Source organism: Solanum dulcamara, chromosome 9, assembly GCF_947179165.1.
Source record: "Solanum dulcamara chromosome 9, daSolDulc1.2, whole genome shotgun sequence".
NCBI classification, from domain to species: domain Eukaryota; kingdom Viridiplantae; phylum Streptophyta; class Magnoliopsida; order Solanales; family Solanaceae; genus Solanum; species Solanum dulcamara.
Genome location: NC_077245.1, coordinates 31,476,437 through 31,481,897, shown reverse-complemented (window position 1 = coordinate 31,481,897; position 5,461 = coordinate 31,476,437).

Here is a 5,461-nt window from a genome sequence, read left to right as displayed (position 1 = left end):
TTTGACTTTCTTCTATGATTTGGGTGAGCTAGGAGCTTATCCTAAGCCCCCATCTAGTATAGACTTAGAGGCATGTTTAGATGATTAAAGGGGTATAGTCTGATTTGGACATTGAGTTGAGCTTACTTTCTCTTTGACATCTTTGTTGAGTTGTTTCTTCCGTGTACTTCATTATGTTTAATTGCCTTATGTATGTTATGCATGCTAAGATGGCTTGGTTGGAATCTTTTGGGTTTCTGATCATCGTGTTATGTCTAGGCCCTAGGCTCGGATCGTGACAAACTTGGTATCACAGCACAAGGTTCAAGTATCCTAAGGAGTCTATCATGCTGCATCAAGTAGAGTATGGTTCATCGATGTGAAGCATGTCACATCTATGAATAGGAGGTTGTAAGGCATCTTAGGAAATACTTCACTTCTTTCATAATCTCATCGTGCTATTTTTTCAAATCTCATTGTGCTATAGAGTGGAACTCTAACGTTTCCTGCTCTAATGCTTTCTCTTTATGATTACAGAATAATGTCTCCACAAAGAGCTCCCATTCGAAGAAATGTTGAAGAGGAACCACAAGCTCTAAATGATACCCTGAATGACCAAGTGACTAATATTGAATTTTGAGTGGCTTTTCAAGTAATTTCTCAAGCGATGACGGCCCAAATGAATCGTGAGATGGTAGCTCCGATCAACCCAAATATAGGTACGACAGCAACAAGGATTTGTGACTTCATGAGGATAAATCCTCTGGAGTTTTGTGAATCTAAGGTAGATGAGGATCCACAAGATTTTGTTGAAAGCATTCATAAGATAATGGATATTATGGGGATTAGCCTGGTTGAGAGGGTAGAGTTTTCTACTTATCAATTAAAATATTTGGTTTGACCAATGGAAGAGTGAGAGGCCTATTGAGGAGGGCCCCGTAAATAGGGAAGAGTTCAAAGTAGTGTTTCTTTATCACTTCTTCCAATTGGAGTTAAGGGAGGTCAAGATACAAGAGTTCATTAATATTTAGCAATAAAGTATAATTGTGAGGGACTATGACCTCAAATTCACCCAGTTGACAAAGTATGCTCAATTCATGGTTGCCGACCCAAGAGCTCGTATGAGCAAATTTGTGTCGGGTATGTCGAATTTCATTTCTAAGAAATGCAAGATGGATATATTGATTCAGGAAATGGACATCTATAAACTTATAGCCTATGCGGAGAAAATACAGGATGAGAAGCTAAGGGAAAAAACTAAGGAGACCAATGGTGGTGATTCCTCTAATGCTAGGCCCGAAAGTGGTGGGCATCCTCATTTTTGTCAAAGGTATTTCGGTCAAGGTTTTTCAAATACTTCTACTCCAAGGTTTGACAAATATAAGGTTCCCATCCCTAAGCCTCAATAAGGTGCCCCGATTGGCCAACCCACCCCGCATACAAGAAGTGTGGAAGATTAACAAAGGAGAATCTCTAGTAGCTTTAAATGTGTGTTATCATTGTGGCAAGCCAGGTCATCATGCTAAGGAGAATAGGGTTAAGGATGGTCTTCATCAAGGCCAAGTTTTTCATGGAGGCAAAGTTCAATAAGGTTCCCAAGCTCAACCAAAGGGTGATCAACGCAACAACCGGTTATATGCTTTTTATGATAGGCAAGAGGTAGAGAGACTCTCGATATTGTTACTGGTATGTTACGGGTCTTTCACTATAATGTTTATGCCTTGCTAAATCTAGGTGCAAATTTATCTTTTGTTACTCCTTATGTGGTCATGAGATTTGATGTTAGCCCTGAAATATTGATAGAGCCTTTTTCTGTTTATACTCCTGTGGGTGAGTCGGTTATGGCTAAAAGAGTCCATAAAAATTGTCCAGTTTCTATTTCTCATAAAGTCACCTTCGTTGATCTAGTAGAGCTTGAAATGACTAATTTTGATATTATTTTTGGTGTGGATTGGCTTCATGCATGTTATGCCTCTATATGTTGTAGATTCCACGTGGTTAAGTTTCAGTTTCTAATTGAGACAGTCCTGGAATGGAAAGGTAGTAATTCCTTGTTTAATAGTCAATTTATCTCATGCCTTAAAGATCGGAAAATGATTTCCAAAGGTTGCATCTACCATCTAGTTTGGGTTAGAGATAGTAAATCTGAAACTCCTACTTTTGAGTCTATTTCAGTTGTTAATGAGTTTTCGGAAGTCTTTCCCAAAGATCTCCCAGGTATTCCTCTTGAAATAGAAATAGACTTCGGTATCGATCACTTACCCAATACGTAGTGTATCTTTATTCCTCCTTACCAAATGGCTCCGGCAGAATTAAAAGAGTTAAAAGGTTAGTTGTAGGATTTTCTAGATAAGGGTTCTATTTGAATGTGTATTGATTATCGGCAGTTGAGCAAGGTCACAATTAAGAATAAGTATCTCATTCCAAAGATTGATGACTTATTTGATAAACTTCAAGGAGCGAGCTACTTTTAAAAAATTGATCTCCGATCGGGTTATCATCAACTCTGAGTGAGGGAATATGACATTCCGAAGACGGCTTTCAGAACTCGGTATGCTCACTTGAAATTTTTGGTTATGTCTTTTAGACTAATGAATGCCCCTGCAACTTATATGTATTTGATGAATAGGGTGTTCAATCAATACTTGGATATGTTTGTGATCATCTTCATTGATGATATTTTGATTACTCACAGATTGAGCAAGAGAATGTCGATCACTTGAGGAGTGCGTTGTAATTTCTCTAGGACCATCAGATGTATGAAAAGATTAGTTAGTGTGAATTTTGGTTAAGGTCAGTTGCGTTCCATGGTCACATTGTTTTTGCAGATTGAATTATGGTTGATCCAAAAAAGACCAGGCGGTTAAGAATTGTCCTAGACCGTTGAATCCTTCAGATATTCTGAGTTTCTTAGGCTTAGATGGTTATTATAGACGATTAATGGATGGTTTCTCTTCTATTTCATCTCCCTTGACTACTTTGACTCAAAAGAAGGTGAAATTCCAATGGACAGAGGCATGTGAGAAAAGCTTCAAAGAGTTGAAGGATAGGCTTACTTCAACTCCGGTGTTGACTTTACCAGAAGGTTTAGATGATTTTGTTCTGTATTGTGATGCTTCACAAGTTGTTCTTGATTGTGTTCTAATGTAAAATAGTAAAGTAATTGTCATGACCCAACCCCGTAGGCAGTGATGGGTGCCCAAACTGGGCACTCGCGTATATCCCTGCTATCTGTAAGTAAATTTGTCCCCTGTTTAAGTTATAGCACATCAACAGGTAGGATAACATATAATCCGGCGAGGCTTATCATAGGCACCACTGTACATACATGCATATACAACCCATACACAATCCACATACATGTCCACAGACCTCTAAGTGTAAGAACAGTAACATAACACGGGATAGGGTCCCCGCCGTACCCCTAAACAAATAAATATATATATCAAGGGTTAACACCAAAACTAGTCTCTAACACAATGGAGTGCTTCTGAAGTGCTTAGTAGAACTCCTACGCTGACAGATCCCTAAATGGGGTATCTATACCTACGGGCATTAATGCAGCCCCCCTCCCTTCGAGAAAAGAGGGGTCAGTATGACATATGTACTGAGTATGTAAAGCATAGACATCATAAGGAAATTACAGTTGGCATAGGGATGCAGGGGGCAAGTATAACATTTAACCATTTACCGTACTTGCATCATATAAAAGAAAACCATATATATTACCATCACGTATTGTACTCGGCCTATTTTGGGGACTCGGTGTACCATCTACATCATTCTATCATCATATGCAGCTATATATTATTAGCGCTGTGGAACGTACAGCCCGATCTATATATATAGTAAATACATGCCGAGGAACGTACGTCCCGATCCACACATTGTATTATAATGCCAAAGAAAGACAACCCGATCCACATATCATATAGTAATACTGAGGAACATTCGGTCCGATCCACTTATCATATAGTAATAATGAGGAACATTTGGTTTGATCCACATATCATATAATTATGCTGAAGAACGTTCGGTCTGATCTACATCATCATATTATATCATTGCATACATATACCGTACCCGGCCCTTCATGGGACTCGATGTCATCATATTATCATATACCATATCCACCCCTTTATGGGATTCGGTGTCATCATATCATCATATACCATACCCGGCCCGACTTGGTGTAATCATATTATCATATACCATACCCGACCCTTTATGAGATTCGATGTTATAATTATCATATACCGTACCCGGCCCTTTATGGGACTCAGTGTCATAATCATCATATACCGTACCCGTCATGGGCTCGGTATCATAACCTTATTATTGCATTACCTTACCACCATAGCACCACACTTATGTCAAAGACATACCAAGAGTAAAGAAGGGTAGCTCTACGTACTTATGCCAAAACATGCCAAGAGAAAGGAGATAACTTAACATACTTACTACTCTCCATCATATAGAAGCCTTGAGAGGCAATAACTCAACTAGTATAGGAATTCTACCATCGAGAAGTGAATAAGACTTATGATTCATACTTGGGGTTCTATGAATGGAATTATTCCCACATTTCGTACATACCAAAAGAAAAGAAGGGTAGCTTTAGATACCTCTTACGGATTATTCCCACATGTTTGCCTCGTTGTATCTTGAACCTATTTAACATGAAAGTAATACTAAGGTTAATGACCTTTCACTTTCCAATTTCCAACTCTACACCCAAGTACTCATAGGAGTTATTTCCTTATCCATTACCCTCGACTAGTTTGTTACTAGTTCTAAATCTACCGAAAATCGGGAAGCATCTCCCCTATAACTTCAACATCCCCGATATTTCAACTAAGCCACAATATCAACAACCATACCACCAACCATAACCAGCAACATATTTACAAGTAAATCACTTCAACCTTACACAATACAAGCTCTAAACTACGATACGAAAATAGAGTTTTTTAATCTTTATTTCGCAAAATATTTAACCATACCAAATGGAGGGTCATGTGTATGTAACCAAAAGCACCCAAACCCTTTTTAAAACACTTTAAATCCCTGAAACACGCAACCCAACCAGCTGCACCCGCAGCACCACAACGACAACCCACTACTCGACTTTTATTTAGCTATAACCACTTCAATTTAGTTTGTTTCTAACGTCAATCATACTTATGCAATTTTTCCACTTACAACCTTATTTAAGACATGTAATATTCCTCATATCAACATCATAAACTCCAATTTAAAAGGGAAACCCTTACCTTGCCCGAAACTCGTCAAACTTGTCGAAACTTGCCTCGGAAGTTCCTTTAGCGCGCCTAAAACTTCATGGCTGTTTGATAATGTTTTGGGCTGATCCAAATCATAAATTTTCATTACTAACACCTTCATAACATCGTGGTTCACCCTATATAATTAATTCACAAAATAATATTTGAGACTTACCTTTCATTTTTCTCCTTGGCTGCCA